Source organism: Sceloporus occidentalis, unplaced genomic scaffold (genome assembly GCF_023333645.1).
Source record: "Sceloporus occidentalis isolate IW3139 unplaced genomic scaffold, rSceOcc1.0.p SCAF_2, whole genome shotgun sequence".
NCBI lineage: Eukaryota > Metazoa > Chordata > Lepidosauria > Squamata > Phrynosomatidae > Sceloporus > Sceloporus occidentalis.
Genome location: NW_028316982.1, coordinates 84,082,403 through 84,095,651, shown reverse-complemented (window position 1 = coordinate 84,095,651; position 13,249 = coordinate 84,082,403).

The following is a 13,249-nucleotide window of genomic DNA, read 5'->3' as shown; positions in this document are numbered from 1 at the left end:
AACTGTTTCATTAACACTTAATGCTAATCCTTTCCTGGACTAATGCTATTATTATTATTATTATTATTATTATTATTATTATTATTATTAAAAATAGATCCTGTAGTTGGAAATGTATTATGAACAGTGGTTCACAGTAAGCCACAGAAAAATCAAATGCATCACTTTGGGATTCCAGTTCGGGCAGATGTCAGAGAAAATACCCTCATCCACATGGCTTACAGCACAATCCTATATGTGTGAAGTAAGTTCTGCTGGTTTAACGGGGCTTACCTCAGGCAAATGTGTGCAGGGTTGCATCTACCTCTCTGAGCTTGGAAAATGTTACTTTTGGGACTACAAGCCCCAGAATCCCTCATCCACCATGACTATGGCTACCAAATTATGGCAGTTACAGTCCAAGAGAGTAAATTTTCCAAGCTCTGACTTTACTTCTGAGAAGGCACAGGTAGGATTACATTACTAAAGTGCTAGCTTTTAAAAATAATGTGGAAAGTTGTTAAGTGAGATAGGAATGAAGCCTCTATAGCAGGTCTTTGTCTCAAAGCTTTGTGAAGGTCCCACTATGCATGAAGGCCCAAACCTATAAATTTCTGCATAACATACGAATGCACTACTGTTTTTCATTGTTGTTTGCCTTCAAGTTATTTTTGACTTATGGCAACCCTAAGGCAACCTTATCATGGCGATTTCTGGGGTTGAGAGTGTGTGACTCATCCAAGGTCAACCATTGAGGTTCCATGGTTAAGAGTAAAATTGAATCTTGATCACCAGAGTTGTAGTCCAGTGTTCAAACCACTATGCCACACTGGCTAACTCACTACTATATGTGCAACTAATTGTGTAATGGGCACCATTACAAAGGTGCTCACAATTTTAATTAACTCTACACCAAACAAATCAAAACTGAGAGAAAAGACTGTATGTTCTTGTGAAAAGATTGGTTGCACTAGAGGATACATGTGAAATCTCTGTGAACGTGCAACTATTTTTACACCAGCACAGGCTCCCAACCACTCAACTATTGGCTTTGCAATGTGCTGTTCATTTAGGGTTCCATATATGCACACCAGAGTCCTTCCAGCAAGGTTTAGGAAGGATACAAATTTGCATTTAGCTATGAGGCCTTATAAGCTAACAGAGTTTCAAACTAACCAAAGCACAAAATTATGGAACATCCCCAATTACTACATGTTATACTGTCTAAGGTTTCCATCACATACACACACACACACACACACCAGAATTCTTTCCCCAACGATGTAGTCCCACCACACTAGGTTCATGAATATTGCAAGTTCAGATTTGAGCCAAGCATTTTGGTGCCTGAGACAAATGAGAAAATGGAACAAGTGTATGTGCATGTGTGCACACACACACATAATTCTACTATAATGTTCAGTCACTCTTATTTCAACACTGGTGATGAGACTGCATCTTTCATTGCGCCTGAGGACAAGTTGATGGCACACAAAGTACAGGGCAGGCTGTGTAGTAGCTGTTGTTATTGTTGCTGTTGTTATTGTGTGCCTTCATTTCTGACTTATGGCAACCCTAAAGTGAACCTATCATGGGGTTTTCTTGTTCAGAGGAGCATCTGTAGCTCTCTTCTAATTCCTCACTGTTGATCCTTTCATATCTGTATCTGAGGTGGTCACTTTTCCTTACCTAATTAATAGGCAGGACCAGGAAGATGGTATCTTTTCTTGCACCACTATGTGGTTGATTTCATTGCTCCATGTAGTGGAGACTGACTATTGCTGTAGGAAGGGTATCCTTTCTTTAGCAACCTCTAATTCCCTTGTTGTACTTCAAAGGTCATTCTGCACAGACTGTTTATATCTACACCAATGACTTTCCCATCATCATTCTCTGGCATTTTATTTGCATAGACAATTTATGTTTGGCAGGACAGGATGAAAATTTCCATCTCATACAAAACATCCAACAGAAAAGAGACAGGTCATTCTTACAAAAGGTAGAGACAAGCCTATGGTAATGAAAAGGAAAGTCAATTTCCAACTGAACCAGCCATCCCATATAGTTGACAATGGACTGCTCTTAACCTTTTCTTTTTCTGAATGGAAACATACTGGGGTATAACCCAAACTTGTGTTATCTATACAGTAGATTTGCTCTTTGACTTTCAAGGATAACCTTATTATGACACTGCAGAATTAGAGACATGAAACAATCTGATGAACAAACTAGATCATTCCACTTGGAAAGTCAAAGCCCAGAGGATGAAGAAACTTTGGTCTTACCTTAATGTTGTCCTGCGGTAGAGTGCTGCTCCCTAGTGTGGCTGAGCTCTTGTGCAGGACTTTCAGATATTCACAAAGAAGAAACTAGCAGTTTCATTGATAGATTGCCTTGTCAAATGTTGCATTTCCTTACACCAGATTGCAAGCTATCTTGCAGAATCCAGTTACTTTTGGTGCAATCCATACAATACACACATCTTAAAAAAAACATGCTGCACTTTTAGGGGTCATGAAATCACCCTTAGGTGTGGATGGGGCAGTTTATGTCATTTTATCTTTATACCCAGCCTTGTGAACTTTCCAAACACACATCACGAAGGTTTCCATGGCCTTTAGAATTCTGGAGGATACATGGGTCCCTTTAGACCCAAGCATGCCTGTGATCTCAAGCTCACAGCCCTTAATTGACTCTCCACTCCCTTAGCTCCCAATCACCCTTTACTTACTTGTATGTCATTCTTCAAACAATTGTCTCTCAGAGATATTGTAGAACTAGCAAAGCTGCAGAAAAGGGAAACCAACATGATTAGAGTGCCACTGCCAAAGCACTTCCCCTACAAAGAAAACCTACATTGTTTGTGCCTTTTTAGTTAAGAAAGGAAAGGCAATTAAGAAGGGACATTTTTTACAATTGTGTTCTACTTTGGCATCCAAGTTTCAAAAGCTGTGGCAGTGGCATGTACAATGTTGATCCTAAATTGCTGAGCTACAACTACACAAGAACATGGGAAACAATTCAGGAAGGATTTGTGTATTTACTGAACATAACTATGCAATGGCATCCAGGAAGAGGCAAAGGTCTGAATTCATCCAGTGTAGGAAAAATCACTTCCTAGAAGCCTGTGCTGGTCCTTTATTTATTTACTTAGTTATAGGCATCTTCATGCCACATTTGTGTTAACAAGCATGCTTGTCATCTTCCAGACCTAAATATACTTCATAGACAAAAACAAGTCTATAACTCAGGGGGCAGGGGTGGCTGGGAATATGAAGTTGAACAATACCTTTACTAGAACAAGCTCAGCTGCCCCCCAAAGGGGATCATCTTTTGAATTCTCCAGAATGCTTCATCAGGCTTGGTGTGTATGAAAATCAGGGAATCGGAAACAAATTTGACCCCAAATTAGGCCACATGTTGTAGACATAAATTTAGATTCAATTTCAAAACAGCGATTGCAGTCTCAGTGTCTTTGTCACTTGCGATTGTTACAAGGTTCTGGATACATCCAGCAATGTCTTCTAGAAAAAAGATGGGTGGTGTTTCTCCATTATAAAATAAGTTGAAATATAGTCATGTGCACATGTGCACGCACGCACACACACACACAAAAACCAAACCAGCAAACACACATAACAGCAGGAGCAGTGTCACTGCAGAGCTGAAAAATCATTGACTCTCAAGGTTTTTTTTTAAAGCCCATCTTTTTAAAGAAATATATGTTTAGAAACTTTTTAAGAAACCATTTAATTAGGGGGTCAGATTGAGCAATAGCAATAGCAAGTCCATTTCTATACCGCTTATCAGTGCACTTAAGCACCCTTTCAGCAGTTTACTGTTAGGGGTTAAAGCCAGCAAACTGAGAAATGCTTAGATGTATGTGTGACCATGAGCATCCAGCACCAGAAGGACAAGGCTGATTAGCCACAGCTGATGCCCATAGGCACAAGGTCACTCTGTTTGCCTACGTGCAGCAAAACCTGGATGATGAAACATGTGTCTGCATGGACAGGAGGACACTTTACAGTGTGGGACAGGAAGTGACTGAGTTTGGGAGACCGCATGGTCTGGAGTGTATATAAACTCAAGGGTTTCCAGTAATTGCTTGTGGGTTTGAGTAGGAGTTGGTATTTGTTTGATCTGTATAGTAGCATTGGTGATTTGTGGTTAGCACTCTGTAAATAAAGATAGCACTTTTGGGAGCCTGGCTTCTCTGGTCATTTATTCAGCTGGAGCCGGAGCAGCAGCAATAGCTGGAGAGTTCCCAAGATTCCTGAAATTCCTTCACTTCTGGAAGACATCCAGTGCCTGTCATCTTCACTGAGGACTGTGAACCATGTTTCTGCAAATCTGTCAACTACTCTGCTATATTCCAGAATTGGTTTATAAGCTCAGCAGTTTAAATTAACATTACAGTGTGTAAGCTAGTTGCCCCCAAGAAGCTAAGTACTCATTTTAGCAACCTATGGAAGGATGCAAGGCTGAGTTGACCTTGAGACCCTGGCTGGCATTGAATTGTGAGTGAGTGGCTGCAATACAGGTATTTAACCACTGCACCACCAGGGCTCCTTGAGAAGATTGAGAAGTTGTTTCACAATTCCCCAGGGGAAAAGAATGCTGTCTCCTTTGTCCCTATCAAAAGAGATACTGTTCTTCTTTCAGTGAAGACACAACAAGGAAGGCATCAGAAACTTCTCAGTATCTGGCAAGTTTACATGAGAGGAGGTAATTCCTGAAATGCCCTGATCTAAGGCAATTACATTGCTGACACACACAATCTTACGCAGCAAATGGCTGATACAATGCAATACAAAGACTCTTCCAGCACTTTCTGCTAATGCATTGCTGTGGTAACTGCTGGATGCCCTTTCAGTGAGGCAGTGAATTCATTTTGGGTTTCAGTCCAAATTCTAAAGGAGCTGTCTAGGGTGCTGTACTCTATCCTCCAAATAGAAACAAAACACAAAACCTGGATAGCACCTTTAAAGCTGCTATTGCTATTAGACTAAAATGCAGAGTGGATCCACCATCGTACACTGACATGGAAGCCACTAGCTGCTGTTGCCTAGTGTGAAGTATATATAAACAGGAGCTCCACCTTTGTAGGTTTCATACAAATGGTTACAAACAAGTGTCAAAAACAGCATTACATCCAAGTTTGCAAATATTGCCTGGATGTCCCCATTCCTTCCTCCCCATAGCAGCCCATCAAGCATGCCAAGGATGTTACATTCCTACTGAATAGGATGAGTTATAGTTGCAGAGAGGGGGAGGTTATCCAGATTTGACTGAATGAAGATTTATAGGGACCCCCTCTTCCACACCCTACAACAAAAGATGACTCCACTCGGGAGGAACCTCCAAATCTCTAATTGGCATTTTCAAGGGGGTGGAAAGGTTACCTTTAGGATGATAAAGTGGGTAAGCCTGCTGGTACCAGTCCGGTTGCACACCACTAAATCTCAGTCCAACCCACTATTTGGAACACTGTCTAGATAGGAGCTGTGCAGTTCCAGCCAAAGAGCTAATGACATTATATGATGGTGGTCTCTTAGTTTGTTTTAAATTTCATCAAAAACACCACTGGGTATTCCTTAATGTTAGAGGAAAGAAAATGATTGATTCAAAGCTCAGGTGCAAGGCAGGGTCAGGAAAAGAACATTACTGGATATAGTGAGCATTTGATGATGAATTTGTGGTTCGAAGCATCGTTTTATGATGCATTCCCTATTTTGTTATCAGGGGAAGTATGATGTGTGACATGCAAGTGATCACAGTGTTTTGGAGCAATGTTCTGTGATGGGCTTTTCATAAAAATTAGCTGACAATGTCATGAGTATACAAGTAAATTTATAGCTTTCATACTGGACTGCCATTCCCATAGCAATTTCCAATCACTTGGGCTTTTTATTAACTTTATTGTTCTTTTATTGTTCAGCAGAGTGTAAGCAGCAGTGAGATTACAAATAAATGTAAGTTTCACTGGGTATGAAGTCAAGCTTGTAGAATTAGGGAAGAAACAAGTGAAGGAAAGCACAAATTAATTTGAATCATTTGTGATATGAAAGCCCACCTCCTCGCATTTCTTGTCAAATCCATATAGTATCTGCAGCAGCTGAAACTGACATGCTGCTCATGTTCATGCTGAAAGAGAAAAACCCAGAAAACAAAGCATCATTTGTACTGAGGGGGAGAAAAAGGATTGACGGAGCTTTTGACTTCCTTGCAGAGATCTGTCATTTATGTTTTCCCAGATCGCTTCCAAAATTCGTCATTCTCATACTTTCCTCACAGCCTACCAGAAAGCAGCAAGTGAAGGGCATTGAACTTTCCCAGTGTAGTATCATTCTAATAATATCTTTGGCTTGAGACCTTCAGCATTTATTTCCCTCCACTTATTTTCCCTCAAAGAATGAATGCTTTATCATTTTGGTTAATATCCCAAGCAGCAGAGCAGAAAATCAGACTCATAGCTTTTAATGACATATTTTCAACTGCAAGTTAGTTTTCTTTTTTTTTCCTTCCTTTTTTTAAAATTGTGTCTTCAATACTTATCCAGTCTTCAAGAAATATAATTAAAATGTGTGTTCTTTTCTTATTATTACTGCATTGGAGCCCACAAAAAATGGATGCTGTTTGTCTGAACAAACAGACAATAGCCAGTATCCACCAGCAAATCGATTTGTTACATGGTTTGTGCTATTACTTAAGTTATAAATAAAATGATTTTTCCCAGATGGCTTCCTGATGCCCCTGCAATCCTCACAGCACCACAAACAGCTTTTCATCCCTGCTGTAACTCCCTCCTGACTCCCAGCATCCACTAGCACCTACTGCTTTGTTCCTTTCTTGCAGATTTACTGAATGCTTTCCCCAAGTGTGGGCACAGATAATTTGGGAACCAAAGATTTCTGACAGGATTCTGTTTTGAAAAGCTCTGCAAAAGCTGATAGATTTTCCCCCCCACTGAAATGGTATGTTATGATTGAAGGCCCTTTGGTAGGTTTAGTCAGTCCTGCCCCATATATCACAAAATTGGAGAGTGCAAGATATCAGTTATGTACAGTAGATACAATTATGCATGGTATGAGAAAAGCACACAGCATGACTCACCATGCAAAGGATTTGTGGATCAGGGTGGGGAGCAGAACAGAAAGCCTCTTCTGGCAATGGCAGTAGCTGGTTTCATCTTCCCAGGATCCTGCACATCTTGATGTGGCCCTGGGGGGAAGTGCAAACCGTCACCCAATGAATTTAAAACTAGGCTTCAGTTCACTGGCTGGTGGGCCTGGCCAGTGTGACCTGGACTCTGGTCAAGTGGGTAGTATTAAACCCCTTGTCAGTTTGTTCTTGAGTCTTGTCCCATGGGCATGTTGCCATTTATGTTTATCTCTGTTCTTTTTGTCACAACATTTGTGTATGTGTGTGTGGGGAGGGGGGGGGATGGTTGCATCTCATGCACTAGACAGAAGTCTGAATGGTTCCCTCATCCACTGCACCCCAGACACTCTATCTTGCAGAGAAAGGAATCAGACTTAGTCTTCTTCTTAAAGTTTATAAAAGTAGCTTTACTCACAAGTACTGGTGCATAATTACCTTCTTGAGGAAGAAAAGGAAAAATTGAGCGCTACTTGATTTTAGGCAAGTCTGTCTGTGTCTCTTCTCCAGAGAGAGCTTTTCTGACTGTATGCTTCATGGAAAACAGGCAGGGAGGTAGAGAGCAAGTGACCTCAGAGAACAAAGGAATGCCTATGTGACCCAAGAAGAAAGTGGGACAAACAAACAGGATGTGACCATAAACATCAGTATCTAAACTTCAAGAGAGTGCATGCAGTCTAACTTCCATTGAATCTTAGGTATGCAAAGGTTGCTAACTCCCAACAAAAAGCCACCTGTGACTTGGGGGGATTTTCAGTGAGTTCTGTTTCTTCCTTGTTCTGAGGCAATCAGTGTCTCTTCAACAGTCACCTAAAAGCTTCTGTTGCATATAGCAGTTTGCTATAGCTTCCATCAATCCCAGTACTGTCAAGTTTTGTACAGACGTTTGGAAAACTAGGAATTATGAAGAGATATGGAGATAAAAGCTAAGTTTGAGGACATGGTCAGAAGAAACTCTGCATAGTGTAACATAGTACTGTAGATAGAATGTTAAAGTTGGATGGAGAAGACTTTTTCTGAAATCCCTGCCATGAAGCTCACAAGTAGCCCATTCACACTACAGAAGTATAGTACCATTCTTATACTTTAACTGCCGTAGTTCTATCCTGTGGAATCCTGAGATTTGCAGTTTAGGTAAGAGCATTGAGAATTTTCAACCAGAGAGTTCCTCTAGTGCCTCCCCGTAATCCAAACCACAAGATTTCATAGGAAGCAGCCATGGCAGTTAAAGTGGAACCATAGAACTTTAACTGTGTAGTGTAAATGGGCCCCAGGTAAGTTTGAGCATATAACTGTATCTAAGCTAACCTAGCTCATAAGAAACTACATTAACATAGAACCAATGATGAGGAAGTTGGACCAGGATTTAGGAAATGAATGTTCTAGTATCAAGGGTATGCTCTGGAGCCCAGAAGGCTGATTGGCACCATTTTATTCTCCTAGAGAGGACTGCACTACATAATCATGCACAACCTATCAAACATTTGGGGAGCAGTCTTGCAGTTTTGGGGTGGGCTCTCTGAAACACAATTTCAAAGTGTTCAGGAACATTTTGGAGCAGAGAGGAATGGGCTTTTGGCAGAAAAACATGTGTTTTGCCCCCAAATTGCAGGAAGCTATGGGCTTTGGGGGTCATCAATGGCTGCCTTGGGTGATGCCTAAGATTGTATGCCTAAGATTCAGTGGCTAAGTTGGACTCCAAGGAGCTGCATGTAGCCCATAAGCCACATGATTCCCACAGAATTCTAGTACTAATTGAATTATAGAACATATTGGTTGATCAGCCTACCTCACAGGGCCATCATGAGGGTAAGTGGAAATAACACCACCTTGCCTTGAGCTCCCTTGAGGAAAGGAAGGATGCAAATGTATGTAAATAAACATATAAATCCATATGTTTAAAACATCATTGTTTGTTGTGTAGTGCAATCTCTAGGCACTCTTGCTAGAGAGTAAACCTCATTAAGCTTAGGAGTACAGTATTAAGCATCTACCTTAAACTTCCAGTTACTCAAAGGCAAACTGTGTCAGCAGAGATCTTCAATCCATACTTAGAGGATGGCAGCCAAGAGCCCCACTCATCATCAAAAGGGACCCCTTAATAGATTATGGTAAAATGAAAAGCTAAAGCTATGATATCTGACAAATGGGAAGATAATGTATAATTAGTTATTTTATTTACATTGATTTCATCCCAGCTGTCAAATTTTGTTTGCACCAACCTTTCTAAATACTTATTATTCATATGTTGTTGTTGTTTAGTTATATTTCACAGATCTGCTATGTGCCTTTCTTACCCACTGAATCCATTCATCTTATCATAATGAATTTAATCTCAAATATTATCAGTCATACCAGCATTTGTTTTCTGCTTTCTGCACAGTGAATTAAAGGGGCACTGTGGTCTATTTAGAAACCTGCTGAAACCAGGGGCAACCATTCCATTGCTCCATTGCAATTTATCTGTAAAAATTGGTTAATGCCTAATTTAGTTTACAATCCTATGTACACATGCATCAGAGCAAACACCAAACTATGGACTCAGTGGAATATACTTCTGAGTATGCATGCAGAAGATCAGACTGTGTTCCTGACCAGACACATGAATACAACCTAACTCTTATTGGCTGACCTTATATTGTTTCTTTTCTTTTCTTTAGTTCTTTTTTTTAAATGGAATGTTTGTAGTTAAACTAGAGGCTGCATCAAATAATCTAGTTTGATAGAAATTTAACTGTCATGGTTCAATGCTATAGAATTCTGGGAACTACAGTTCTGTGGGACATTTAGCCTTCTCTGTCTGAGAGTTCTGGTGCCACAACAAGCTCAGTTCCCAGAATTCCATAGCACTGAGCCATGGCAGTTGAAGTGGTGTCAGACTGAATTATTTCTGTAACACGGATGCAGCCAGAGACAAGAAATAGAATTGTAGCCAATTTTTTTCTGTTTCTGTCCACATGCCAGTCAGAGCTATACCTCTTCTTTTTCTGAAGCTGTTAGAAGGTGTAGTGTTCATCAGTCAGTGGGAAGGGGTGGAAGCGAAAACATTTAAAAGTGCACCAATACAGCTTATCTCACTTATCAAAAATGCTAACAAAGAAACTCCTTTTTACAAAGTATTTTTACACTCCCCCACTTCATCTTTTCCTCTTTGTCTAGCTGGGGCTTTTTTTTAAAAAGCAATATCTGCATTAGGAGGATAGTGAAGGAAGGCTGGAGAGACAAAGGGATAATAAATTAATAATAATAATCAATTTTATTTCTATACCGCTATTCCTCAATGATCACAGAGGCGTACAAGATATATAAAAACAATATAAAATGACAAAAACCCCTCCAACCCCCCACATATACAATATAAAAACAGTTAAAACATCATAAAAAACCCAATACACATAGCTGACAAGAGAAAATGCATATGTACATTGCTAGAACGGGAGAAGGATCACAAAAGAGCTCATGGGGGAAAAGCCTGGCGAAAAAGGAAGGTCTTCAGAGTCCTTTTAAAAGCATCGAGGGAGGTGGCTGTACGGAACTCGTCGGGCAAGGTGTTCCAGAGTTGAGGGGCTGAAATGGAGAATGCCCTCCGAGTTACACTATAGCGTGTGTCTGGAATTCTTAGAAGGGCGGATTGTATGGGGAGAGGCGGTCCTCCAAGTACCCTGGGCCCAAGCCATTTAGGGCTTTATAGGTTATAACCAACACCTTGTATTGCGCTCGGAAGCGAATGGGCAGCCAATGAAGATCTTTCAAAACAGGTGTTATATGACTGGCCCTGGGACAATAGTGACCAGTCTGGCTGCCATATTCTGCACTAATTGAAGCTTCCGAGTTTGGTACAAGGGTTGCCCCATGTAAAGTGCGTTACAGAAATCCAACCGAGAGGTTACCAGAGCGTGTACCACGGTTTCAAGGTCCCCCCGGCCCAGGAAGGGTCGCAGCTGGCGTATCAGCCGAAGCTAATAACAGGTGCTCCTGACCGTCGCATCCACCTGAGATGTAAAGTGGAGCGACGAGTCCAGAAGCACCCCCAGACTGCGAACAGAGTCCTTCACAGGGAGCGTGACCCCATTCAGGACAGGTGGAAAAATTTCCTTCCCCAAGCCAGGAGAGCCTATCACCAGTACTTCCATTTTCTCTTGATTCAAACTGAGTCTGTTTTCCCTCATCCAGCCCATTACCAACTCCAGATAGGCATTTAGAGGAGAGATGCCATCCCTAGTCACTGCATCAGTCGGAGACACAGAGAAACATATTTAGGTGTCATCAGCGTACTGATAACACCGCGCCCTGTGTCTCCGGATGATCTCTCCCAGCGGCTTCATGTAAATGTTGAATAGCATGGGGGACAAGATCGCTCCCTGAGGGACCCCAGATGTAAGGGCCCTCTTATCGGAGCGACAGTACCCCAGCTCCACCATCTGGAATCTACCTGAGAGTTAGGAACGGAACCACTGCAAAGCAGTGCCTCTGATACCCAACTCCCTCAGGCGATCCAGAAGGATACCATGGTCGGTGGTATCGAAGGCCGCTGAGATGTCCAAAAACACTAACAGGGACACGCTCCCCCTGTCCATGCCCAGATGGAGATCATCGACTAAGGCGACCATGGCAGTCTCAACTCCATAGCCCGCCCGAAAGCCAGTTTGAAATAGGTCCAGAAAATCAGTTTCATCCAAGATCCCCTGCAGCTGCAAGGCAACCGCCCTCTCGATCACCTTCCCTAAAAATGGTAACAGCGAGACAGGCCAATAATTATTCCGAATTAGGGGGTCAAGAGAGGGCTTTTTTAACAAAGGTTTTACAATGGCCGTCTTCAGAATAGATGGGAACTGCCCTTCCCTGAAAGATGAATTAATAATGCGGTGTAACATTTCTGTAACAACCGCTCCCCCTTGAGCTGTCAGCCATGAAGGACAGGGATCGAGAGAGCACGTCGTCTTCGTAACGCTGCGGATGAAACAGATCGCCCTGAAGCTGCCCCTTCTGAAGATGGATTTGGGCAGCAGCAACCACACTCCAATCCACCCAAAAAAAGAGTGGCAAAGATTGACTCCTTCTTCGGCGGGCAAAAAGGTGGCTTCTGCTGATGCCCTACCGCAGCCCCATGGTGGCTTCAAGCTGCTCTGGCAGGGTGCAGCATATAAATGTTGTGACTTCAGAGTGCCTTGAAGCCACCCACCTCTTCCAAGTGGCTTCAAGACATCATCCTGACATGTGGTATTTAAACGCCATGCACCAATGACACCCTGAAGTGTGTGTATTTTGGCTGTCTGTTCTGGCCTAAACACTGTCAGCATCAAATTGCAGCAGCATGTAAACAATGGAAGAAAACTTGAGCTGGAAAAGAGTGGGATTCTGCTCTAGGCAATCCCACTGTAGCTGAGTGTGCCTTGCCCACAACAGGAAAGGTAAACCGCATCTGCTCCAGAAACCTTACTGAGCATGTATGAACACAAAACAGAGATCAAGGGGGAAAGCAGATTAGCTTGATGCACCAGCTATCTCCAGAGCGTGCTGCTGCTGCTGTTGTTGTTGTTTTAAAAAAGCATAGATATATAAATTTGGCAACCAAAATAGAAATCATAAGAAAAATGGATGATGGTGATAGGTGAAAAAATATATCTGAATGCATTTTGGAAGAAATTTTTAAGTGGCCTCTAGAAGGTTCGAAATGCTTGCCTTTATTTATGTAAGGCTTACCTGGCCTGCTTGTTTGATTTCATGTGTGCATATTAATAGTAATGGGTATTTTTAAAAACATGTTCAACTGCTCTTTTTGTGGTGTAGAAATCCAGCCATATGCTTCCCATGTTATTTTTGTTCCAATACCAAATTTTGGAGAGCCACCATGTTGTAGTGGTTTGAACAATGGGCTATAACCCTGGAGACCAGTGTTCAAATCCCCACTCAGCCATGGAAACCCAGTGGGTGATCTAGAGCAAGTCATACTCTCTCGGATTCAGAAGGCAATGGCAAAATTCCTGCCATAGGCTCACCTAAGGGTCACCATATGTCAGAAACATGGAGGCGCCCCTAACCACCATAAAATTTTCTCTTAGAGAAGTTATGCACAGTTAACTGAAGTATACTTGTATTTTCTTTAAAC